The sequence below is a fragment of the Phyllostomus hastatus genome, unplaced genomic scaffold, assembly GCF_019186645.2.
Source record: "Phyllostomus hastatus isolate PE091 unplaced genomic scaffold, TTU_PhHast_1.1 phas_scaffold_21, whole genome shotgun sequence".
NCBI classification, from domain to species: domain Eukaryota; kingdom Metazoa; phylum Chordata; class Mammalia; order Chiroptera; family Phyllostomidae; genus Phyllostomus; species Phyllostomus hastatus.
The window spans coordinates 21,394,144-21,406,227 of NW_025334017.1; the positions used below are offsets into that span (position 1 = coordinate 21,394,144).

At 36.1% G+C, this 12,084-nt stretch overlaps 1 pseudogene; it reads right to left on the reverse strand.

The window, feature by feature from the left end:
- The window catches only part of LOC123833265, a 34,960-nt pseudogene extending 25,982 nt beyond the window's left edge, over positions 1–8,978 (reverse strand).
- Between the last annotated feature and the right edge of the window lie 3,106 nt (positions 8,979–12,084).

The window sequence follows — 12,084 nt, forward strand, 5'->3', positions numbered from 1 at the left end:
CACCAGTCTGAAACTAAGTTAGCCATTAAAAACTATAGGAATGCATTGCAAAGTAAATAAAAACCAATTTGTCTTTTCCCCCTTAATTAAAACTCATTTAACATTTGATTAACTTTCCTTTTGAGTCATATTAAATTTTTGGTGATGTACTTTTACCTCTGAGCAGGCAGTTTTATTTAGATTTTCAAGTGGAAAGGCCAAATAAAAAGTCTCAAGACATTCTTGGCACAGTTAGAAGGATGAAGTGCCAAAAAATTTCATGAGAAAAAGAAACCGGTTTTCTCAAGATGTCTAGTCCAACTAGGGAAATTCAAGAAAGAGGAGATTCTTAATTCCTAGTATTATCTGTAGTTTTTGGAAGAGAAACCAAAGACCAGAAGTTAAGTAACATAAAGCAGAGTAGTAAAGGGTGTTGCCACCTTCTCCTTTGCTTGATAGACGAGAAACATAAGTGTGCGTGGGTACGTGTGCATGCATGCAGCAACACAGGTATACAGCGTGCGTCTTCAGGGACTCAAGGTCAGTCAAAACACTGAATGCTGAAGTGGATTCGGGTCCAATGTGCAATTTGTTCCCAATTTTAAAAATGGTGTAACAAAAGGAAGTACTCCAAAACATAATCTCCTTTTAACTCATCAGCATCTTTCTTATTTACTTTTTCTTCAAACCACAGTAAGGATTTTATTAAGTGGCAATACAAAGACAAAAAAAAAAAACCATCTGCAAATATTTTGAGTCAATATTTGATTTTTTTAAGATTTGGCATTCTTTGTATTTGTTACATATTAACCCACTTTTCTCTCTCATAAGCAAACTTTCACTGATGTGTCGCTTTGGTTTCTTTCATTTTTCTATTCTATCACTAATGTTACACCAGAACTTTATACAAAAGTAGTAATTTGTAAAATAAAATTTGATTTTCTCTAAGTTTTGTTTTTCCATAAAATCAATTATTTATTCTTTCATTTCCATATCCTTTTTTCTTCCTTCTGCCTCTCCCCACCTTTTACTCCATTTCCTCAGAAGGAAGCAAACATTTATTATGTGCCTACTATTTGACTAGCTCTTTGCTTTTCTCATTTACAGATAAGAAAATGGGGGCTTAGAGAAGTTATGTAACTTGACTAAGGTCATATAGATAATTAGTGGATGAGATGTTTTATATGTGGATCTGACTCTAAAACCTTCTCTCTTCAGCATGCCTTGTTTTATCCCTCTGTAGGCATTCTTCAACTCCATGCTTCCCACTCTTCCCTTCTCTTCTCTCTTCTTTGGCAGCAATTATTCTTTATGAGTTTTCCTTCTTCCATATTCTTTCCCATCTTTCTCTCACTACTTCTCAAGCTCTTCCTTTCTTTCTAAGTTGTAGTTTTATTTTTCTTTTAGTGAGAAAGCAAAATAGCATCAAAGATGATTGAATTTTTGTATTAAATGTCTTAAAATTATTTATATCTCTTAGACACAAGAGAGATGCAAATTAAAATCACAGTGAGATACCACTTCACGCCAGTCAGAATGGCCATCATAAACAAATCAACAAACCACAAGTGCTGGTAAGGATATGGAGAAAAGGTAACCCTAGTATAGTGTTTGTGGGAATGCAGACTGGTGCAGCCACTGTGGAAGGCAGTATGGAATTTTGTCAGAAAACTAAAAATGGAACTGCCTTTTGACCTAGCAATTCCACTGCTTGGATTATACCCTAAGAACCCTGAAACACCAATTCAAAAGAACTCATGTACCCCAATGTTCATAGCAGCACTATTTATAATAGCCAAGTGCTGGAAGCAGACTAGGTGCCCATCAGTAAAGACTGGATCGAAAAACTGTGGTACATTTATACAATGGAATACTATGCAGCAGAAAGAAAGAAGGAACTCCTACCCTTTGCAACAGCATGGATGGATCTTGAGAGCATAATGCTAAGTGAAATAAGCCAGGCAGTGAAAGACAAATGCCATATGATCTCACCTTTAACAGGAACCTAATCAACAAAACAAACAAGCAAGCAAAATACTAGTAGAGACATGGGAATAAAGAACAAACTGACAGTAGCTAGAGGGGAACTAAAGTAGCTAGATGAGAATTTACATGGGAATAAAGAACAAACTGACAGTAGCTAGAGGGATAACAGGGAAAAAGAGGAAGGGTTGTCAAGGAACATGTATAAAAGACACTAAGAAAGCCAAAGGGGGCTAGAATTGAGGGTGTGAAGTATGGATTGGTGGGGTGGGAGGAGTTGGGGGGGGGGAAATGGAGACAACTTTACTTGAAAAACAATTTTTAAAAATTCTAAATTTATTCTAAACAAATCACCAAATATGTATGCAAAATGTATATATAAGGAAGAAAATTCAAGCATTATTTGTAATTCTGAAAAATTAGAATAATTCCAATGCCTAACAGTAGCATTAAACATAGGTTAAATAAATCCTAGGATCTATATAATGGGCTATTACAGAGTTAAGATAATGAATACTTAATCACATAGAAAAAGTTCATCATATATTACTCTAAAAATTGATTTATTTTGTCGCAGGTTCTATTCCCAGTCAGGGCACATGCCTGGGTTGCAGGCCATGACCCCCAGGAACCGCACATTGATGTTTCTCTCTCTCTCTCTCTCCCCCCCCTTCCCTCTCTAAAAATAAATAAATAAAATCTTTAAAAAAATAAAAAAAATAAAAATTCATTTATTTTACAAACTCATTTATTATAAAGTTACCCTTCATATATATTTTAATTTAAAGAAGAAACAAATACCTATGTGTGTGCCACCCACTTATTAAAATGAACAGTATCAGTTTCTTTAAATTCCCCTATAGGACACCATATGATGTTAAGTAAAAGAAATAAAAAAGCATCTTAGAAAATAGTATATAAAGATGATAATAGTATATTCAAATAACTTAATTTAGTGAAAAATTATACAAATAGTAGAAGACTAGGGATATATATATATATATATATATATATATATATATATAATTAGCAGTTGTTACCTTGGGTTGATGGCCTTGTGGGGGAACTTAATTTTTTTAATTTCTAATAATTTGTTTTATTCTTCTTCAGTGAACATTGATCGGGTTTATAATAAAAACATAACAAATGTTTCATGTATTCATGTAACTTTATTATTTTTTACCTAACATTGTAGATTGAAAAGTCAAAAACAACTCTCTTTTCCTTTGAGGCTGGGAAGACTATAATCAGAGACTGGAAATTAAAAGGATTATGATTCACCATTAAACATGAAGGTCTTTAAATATTCTTAGTATAACAATATTTAATTCCTTTTTGGCACATGCTGTATACTAGGTGAATGGTGCAAAAAAACCATAAATGTGTAAGTGCTCTAGGTGTTCAGAGTAGCCAGGGCAGGAGATCCTCTCTAGTTGCTCAGGTCAAATAACACATCAAGGAAGAAGTCTTCCATTTGGATTTTAAAGGATATGGAAGATTTAGGTCATCATTGTTGAACTCTTTGGCCTTAGGGGCCTGTTTATAATACTCTTCAAAATAATTGAGGACCTCTAAGAGCCTTGGTTTATGTGGGTTATATCTGTCTGTATTTACCATATTAGAAATAAAAATCAAGAAAATGTATTTATTAATTTTAAAAAATAGCCCTGACTGGAGTGGCTCAGTGGATTGAGTGCTACTGGCCTGTGAACCAAAAGGTGGCCAGATGGATTCCCAGTCAGGGCACATGCCTGGGTTGCAGGCCAGGTCCCCAGTAGGGGGCACACGAGAGGCAACCATACATCAGTGTTTCTCTCTCTTTCCTTTCCTTCTCCCCTTAAAAATAAGTAAAATATTTTAAAAAGTAAAATAAATTACATATTAACATCATATAACTTTTATGAAAACTATTTCCAAAACAAAACCATTTAGTGAGGAGAATGGTATTGTTTTACATTTTACATTTTAATATATAGTTTAATAGAAGACAGCTGGATTCTCATATCTGCTTCTGTTGTAATATACATCATATAGCCTCTGAAAAACTACTGTACATGTGGGAGAGAATGAGAATGAAAAGACAAATAGCAGCTTAATATTACTGTAAACATAAAGTTGTGGGCCTCCTGAGAACCACTTTGAGAATTAGTAATTAAAATAGACTGACCACAAAATAGGGAGATGGCATAACCTCAGAGGTAGGAAAGCATAAAGCAAATCAGGGAGAGTGAACAGACCGATCTGGTAGTTGTGAAAAATTCAATGGGGGGAGACAGGAAAGATATGGCTAGAAATGTAGGTTGGGGGAATCATATTATGTCAATACCAGCTTTTTAAATCATGACTATTACTGATCTCTAGTTTTGGCTTCAGAAAGCTTCTGGGCAGGAGTGGTTAGAAGACAAATGCATACTTGGTTCCAGGCAATACTAAGTTATGTGCTAGGAGTATTTTTAGAGATTTATTGACTGCATATATTATTCATTCAATTTAGTTAGTGTCTACCACATTCCAAGGATCAAGGTAAGAACTAGTGATACAAAGATGATATTGACACAATCTCTATGGGAGATTTAGATATTAAAAGGTAAGTAATACATTATTTAGTTTTTATTTTTATTTTCAATTACTATTAAGATATAATATTAATTAATTTCAGGTGTACAACATAGTGATTATACATTTATATAATTTACAAAGTGATCACCCTGATAAGCAATACCTCCTTTAAACTGGAGGAACACAGAGGAAAGGGTAGCTGACTCTGACTGGGAGGTGTGGTGGACAAGTTGTGAGATGGACAGAAAGACTTAAAGGTTGAAACCCCAAATATCAACAACCAGTCAAATGTAACCATGGCGAGAAATACTAAAAGCATAGGGATGACAAATATAGTACTCGAGTTAATAGAGTAGATCTGAAGAGATAGGCATATAATACCAAAGAATAATTTCCTGAGTATATGTTCTCATTTTGAAAGTACAAGTGTACACCAATTGCTTATGTTAATGTCTGCCTTTTTTCACTTGGATCACCTTTTCAGGCTTTTTGTTTTTTTGTGACTCAGTAACTAGAGAGAAGGGAGGGGGGAAGAAATTTAGATAATTACAACAGTTCTAAACCAGGTGCTAAGAACACCTTTACCATCCCATTTAATTATGATTAGATACGTAAAGAAAGAACCTGTCTCCCAGCACCACCTGCAGGGGACAAAAAAGTCTGCAGCAGGGTTTAATTCTTTGCCAGAGTATCTTCAAGCCAGCATTCCTTTATTGAGCATCTACTAAGAGTCTGATTTTAGTAGCTGAGAATACAAAGATCAATGAGACCATTCACCTGTACTCTAACAGACATTATTATACATCAGGGTTTTTTTGTGGTGACTAAAGTAGCTTGCAAGGAACTGTTTAAATCTAAGACAATCAGGTTTCTTTAGTGCAGATTAAATAGTAAAGCAACTACCACATTGTGATTTTTTACGTCCTTCATGAAAAGAAACTAAGAGTAAAGGTGATTTCACAGTTTTAAGAAATGAGGTGTCTTTTTTTTTTTTTTTGAGACTTCACATCTGTTGAGCTTGTAATGTGATGAGAAAGGCCTGTGTTCTGTACAATTTTATGTGGGCCAGTTAAGGTGGTTCTCTTCCTAATTTAAGGCAATACCTAGACAACTGTGTTGTGGGATAGCTTTCTGCTGGTCAAATAGGGATCAGATGGAAGAAGATATGTGGCATTGTAACAATTCATAAGCACCTATTTGAAATAAACCAAAGGTGTATACTAGTAAAGCCTTTTACTGTCCTTCCCAAATTATGTCCTAGAAGCTAGGAAGGATGAAGTTTCCAAAACTTTTTAGCCTTTTATAATCTCACAAGAAGCATGGAATATTTTTTTGAATTCCAGGACTTAAAATAGAAGCAGAATGCACAATATACACAAGGAGCAAAGTAAATGAAATAAGCATTCATTACAATATCCTTAGAGCAAGAAAAACTTCCACTGGATGATCAATAAAGAATGTGAATAAAGTTGACCTGCAGGATGGCTTTCTATATTTTTCTTTATCTAGATTTAGAGGTAGCAGCCAGTAAGCTATTACCCCTGTCAGCCACCCCACAACCCAAGGAAAATGCTTACATGACTTTGGGTAGTCACATTCTGGTGTTTTCAGTCTTATCCACTGGATATTGGAAGTACCTAGTGTGAGGAAAACTTGAATCGACGCTTCCAATCATACCACTTTACAAAATCACACCACAAGTAATAAAAGCGATGACATGGACTAGTAAAATAATACATGTTCAGAGGTTAGGGGATCTTAGACATAATGTAGCCGGTATTTCTCAAAATATGGGTTCTCTATCAGCAGAAGAATTTCTTGTTCATTACAAATTCAGACTTGTGGGCTTCACGTCAAACCTGATCATTTTCAATCCCTAACGATGATGTCCAAGAATCTGCTTTTTAAACAAGCTCCTTAAATTGACATGTGCATTAAAGTTTGTGAACTGCTTATCTAGTCAAACTGCTTCATATGACAGATGAGGAAAATAATATTAGAGAAGTCAAATGATTTCCCCAAAGTGATATGGGTAGTCAGGCAGAAAGTAGACTTCAGACTCAAATATTTTGGCTCCCAGGTAGAATTTTCATGTTTTAAGTAGCTTGTATTATTTCGTAAATTGCCAGTAGACCTCAATGAAAAGGGAATTTTGAGTTCTCTGTCCCTTGAAATTCCTCTCAAATTTAAAATAACGATTTACTATTAGTCGATTCCCAGTACTTGCTTAAGTAAGCTACTGCCTTGAAATAAAGAGAATATCAACTATAGAAGCATGTGGACAAAGATATTTTGTTATCTTGTTACCATCCCAATCCCCTTCACAACAAAACAAGCAAGATTTTATCAATAGGAACATATATTCGTTCTTCTCAAATCACAAGAGACAACCATAAAAAGTAAATGGAAAACGCTGCTACTAGTGTTAAACAAGAATATCTCACCCTTTACAACAACATACCATATGGTATTTCCCTACCTTGTTCAGTATTTAACCTAACAATTTATTGCTAGGCGTCTTGGCAGCAAGCTGTGCAAGTTGAAGTGGAATCTGATTGAGGTGAGTTAATTAATGTGGTGGCAGCTTGGAATGTTGTCCAGCTGCCAGTGAGAATTATGTTTGTTTGCCTTTGGCCCAAGTGTGAAATGGCTGGCTGTTGATTTCAGAAGTGTGAGTGTACATTTTTATATCTCACACGAATGAATACATTTTTTGTATCCTACACATTTGGGGGGAAATGCTGAAATTTATTGGGTAATGTTATTTACCACTTGTGTGGCAGAAGGAGAAAGGTGGAATTTTGCCCCAGAGGTTGACTTTGCATCTGTAGAAAAAGCTAAAGCAGGTGGCATATAAATCTAGGAGCAGGTAAATAAGCCATCTGAAATTAGCTCATCTAGGCTAATGTGTTTAGGAATAACTTTACAAAGGAGGAAAGCAGGATTTGAAGCAAAAAAAGAATAACTCTTGTAATTGTAAATGAAAGGATTCAGAAAACACAAAACATAATGTCAAACTGGCCTTGAAAGGAATGGCTTTGGGTTTACTACTGACTTACATTTAGAATTTTAATTTTCTTTTCATTAAATGCAACCCTCCATTGAAGATATCATCTCTCTGTGCAACCTTCTTCCCATCAGTAACTGATGATAGCTATTCCTGTGATATGTTTTTGATGTTAAAGTTACCATATAGATTGACTACTGTTTACTGATGTGGGTAGGGGTTCTCTAAATTAAGCAGTCAGTAACTGACACAAACCGACACAGTTCAAAGTGTACCTGAATGGTGTCAGATATTATTGTTCACCTCTTTTTTTTTTACATAAAATACTATTAAGATAAAATGCCTTGAGAAAAGTTTACTTCAGTGAATTAAGGAGATGGATACTTAAAAATTTAATGTTACTTGCATTTCCTTTTTTATTCCACCATTTTGAAGGGCTTTAAAATACACTAATACTAAAGGGTATAGCAGGCAGATGTAACAGCAAATAATATGAAGAAAAGTTTGCAAACGGAACAAAATAATTGTTTCCAGAATCCCTTTTTGATGATAAAAAGATTTCCTTAAATTTGGGGGTACCATGAAAATATTAACAAAACTTTGAAATGAAAGTCTTTATACTTTTGAAGATACTAAATGAAATTATTTGTCAGGAAAAATCTAGCAAAAAATTCTACTTTAAATGTAGAAGTGTAGAGGAAAAACACAAAGTAGTTCTTCATAAAAGCTGTTAATCTAAGAAAATATGATAGCTTTCAAACATTCAGATAGGTGAGAGATACTGCAAGGTTCAGACTCTCTCTCTATATATATATATTATTTTTACAGTTTTGTTTTTCTGTACAGATTTGCTTAATAATTACTGAAATTCTAGGCCACGTTAGGTAATGAAGCGCCTTTGTAAGTAGTTTATATTGTCTAGAACCAAGGTATACTGCAAACCCAGTCTGGAGCAAAATGGGAAATACCATCTTTGTAAAGACCCACTTAGAAATTCTGATCCAGGAGGGTAGGATGTTTTCTTTTTCTGGTAGCAGGGCTTAGGCATACCAGGCTGCTAGGCCACCATTCCTAGGGATAGCCAAGAAAACGGGGTACAGGCCCTCAAAACAAGTCCAACCAACGCCCCCCCCCCATGTTGTGGCACATGTTATGGCAGTGTAAATCACCTGTATTCGATGGTGAACTTATGAAACCTTGTAAGATAACACCTGCTGTCAAAAATGGGATCACTGCATTGTTACACCAGCCGCTACCCAAGCCAGTGTGTCTTTTAAGACGCGATGAGGAAGACGGCTATTAGGCCGCAGAGAGCAGCGGTGAGTCCGATACATGTCAATTCATGTTCCGGTCGATTGCTTTCTGTTTCTAAAAGTTGGCTAATTTTTCTGGTTAAGATATACGAAATTTGTTTTTCCTTAACAGTATCATCTGGCTCACGATTTTCCATCTTGCGTCCCACGTCCTCCACCCGGCGGTGGGTGCGCCCTCCCGTCTTCCACAGCCACCAAGGCTCCCTGCAAACTGCAACCGTTGCTCAACTCGCCCTGCCCAGCCCTGGTTCCTGGACTCCAGTTTACTGGAAGCTGGAGAAAAGGTAATTTTTTCGGGTCACATGCTAAAGAATAGAATATTATGATGTTTGTTTTTTACCCCCAAAGGTATCTGCTAATTTAAAAAAAATAATAGGCTAAATTATTATAATTACATGTGAAGCTTATAGTTAGCACTGGCTTCTTGGTTATTTTCCTTTATTAAATATGGTAATTTAAAATATAATAAAAACATTTTGTGCTTGCCTTCACATAAAAAGTAAAAAAACACAAAAAACCCTGGTAAATATTATTATACTCTTCAGATTATAGGGTTATCATATCCTTGACCTTTCAGACCAAAGTAAACCTCAAACATTTTAAATGATATTACTATGAGGGTGAATTAAGAAATTAAACACTTTAATCTAAAATAAACCCATTGGGATCTCATAAGGTCAGACTTATCACCAAATGCTGGCCTCATAATGAAATTTTATAAATTATTTTTCACTACGAAAAACAATCTTAATTTGGCAGAGTAAATTAGATAAATGTTTCCTCCTTAAAATTTTCTGATGTTTATGCTATATTTACAATTATGTATTGTAAGACTGTGAAAGATGCTCTCACACAAAATTACCCTAAATTTGATGATTGGATCACATGTACACTTGACATGGACAAAGTTAATGTGTTCAACATTTTTGGTGAAATGCTGTTTTAAAAAAATCAGGACACACATACACTTCACATTTACAAAGTAATTGTGTTAAACATTTTTGGTTAAATGATAAGCTTTTAAAAAACCAGGACCATTAATGAATGCTAATGTTAATGAAGGGTCCTCAGATAATTCTAACACCAAGAGATTAAAATAATATAACATTATATATAGGCTTTCAAAATAATATGGAAAAGTTGTGCACATTTTATATACAAAAATGATAAATCAATGTGGGATGATGTAAGTTTAAATAATATCAATTCTGTGGATACTTATATTAGACAAAATAGACTTTAAAACAAAAGCTATCTCAGTGGGTTGAGTGCGGGCTGTGAACAAAAGTGTCGCAGGTTCAATTCCCAGTCAGGGCACATGCCTGGGTTGCAGGCCACAGCCCCCAGCAACCGCACATTGATGTTTCTCTTGCTCTCTCTTTCTCCCTTCCTTCCCTCTCTAAAAATAAATGAAAATCTTTTTTAAAAATGCTATTGAAAAAACAAAAAGACAAAAGCTATAATAAGAGATGAAGAAGGACATTCCATAAGAATAAAGGGATCAATTTAGCAAGAGGATATACCCTTATAAACATTTACAAATTCAACATAGGAACACCTAAATATATAAAGCAATTTTTTAAAAATATATTTTATTGATTATGCTATTACAGTTGTCCCATTCCCCTCTTCATTTTACTCCACCCTGCACACCCTCTCCCACCCACATTCCACTCCTTTAGCTCATGTGCATGTGTTATAAGTTCTTGAGCTTCTGCATTTCCCATGCTATTCTTGCCCCGCCCCTGTCTATTTTCCACCTACCATCTATGCTGCTTATTCTCCATACCTTTTCCTCCTCTCTCCTTCTCCCACTCCCCTGTTGCTAACCCTTCATGTGATCTCCATTTCTGTGGTTCTGTTTCTGTTCTAGTTTTCTGCTTAGTTAATTTTTGTTTTAGATGTAGTTGTTAATAATTGTGAGTTTGCTGTCATTTTACTATACATGTTTTTTATCTTCTTTTTCTTAGATAAGTCCCTTTAACATTTCCTATAATAAGGGCTTGGTGATGATGAATTCCTTTAACTTGACCTTATCTGAGAAACACTTTACCTGGCCTTCCATTCTAAATGAAAGCTTTGCTGGATATAGCAATCTTGGTTGTAGGTCCTTGCCTTTCATGACTTGGAATACTTCTTTCCAGCCTCTTCTTGCCTGCAAGGTCTCTCTTGAGAAGTCAGCTGACAGTCTGATGGGAACCCCTTTGTAGGTTACTGTCTCCTTATCTCTTGCTGCTTCTAGGATTCTCTCCTTCATTTTTACCTTGGCTAATGTAATTATGATGTGCCTTGGTGTGTTCCTCCTTGGGTCCAACTTCTCTGGGACTCTCTGAGTTTCCTGGACTTCCTGGAAGTCTAAGTCTTTTCCTTTGCCAGATTGGGGAAGTTCTCCTTTATTATTTGTTCAAATAACTTTTCCACTTGTTGTTCTTCCTCTTCTCCTTCTGGTACCCCTATAATTCGGATGTTGGAATGTTTCAAGATGTCCTGGAGGTTCCTAAGCCTCTCCTCATTTTTTTGAATTTTTATTTCTCCATTCTTTCCTGTTTGGTTGTTTCTTTCTTCCTTCTGGTCCACTCTATTGTTTTGAGTCCCCGTTTTCTTCCCATCACTATTGGTTCCCTGTGCATTTTCCTTCATTTTCTTATCATAGCCTTCATTTTTTCATCCAATTTGTGACCAAATTCAACCAATTCTGTGAGCATCCTGATCACCAGTGCTTTGAACTATGCATCTGATCGGTTGGCTCTCTCTTTGTCCCCTAGTTGTATTTTTTCTGGAGCTTTGATCTGTTCTTTCATTTGGGCCTTTTCTTTTTTTGTCTTGACACTCCTGTTTTGTATGAGGGGCAGAGCCTTAGGTGTATACCAGGGCGGGGCTGTGATACTGTATGTGGGGGCGGGGTCTGAGAGGGAACAATGGAGCTTGCTCCACTCTCGCTGGATTTCAGTCCCGTCCACCACTTCCCCCAAGCAAACTGGGCCTTTCTGGTGCTAATTCCTGTGTGGGTGGACTTGTACACATTCTAGGACCCTGTGGGTGTCTCCAACAATTTTGCCTGGTTTATCTGCATGCGAATGTGGGACTGCCTGGTCAGCCAGCTGCCTTGTGTGTACTGCCTTGCTTCACAATCACCGCCTCACTGGATCTGCCCGTTGCCACCCTGCGCCCAGGGTCTGCCAGCCACCACCTATGCACCCAGGGTCCGACTACTGTGGCCTTGCACGCCCCAGATGTGCCACC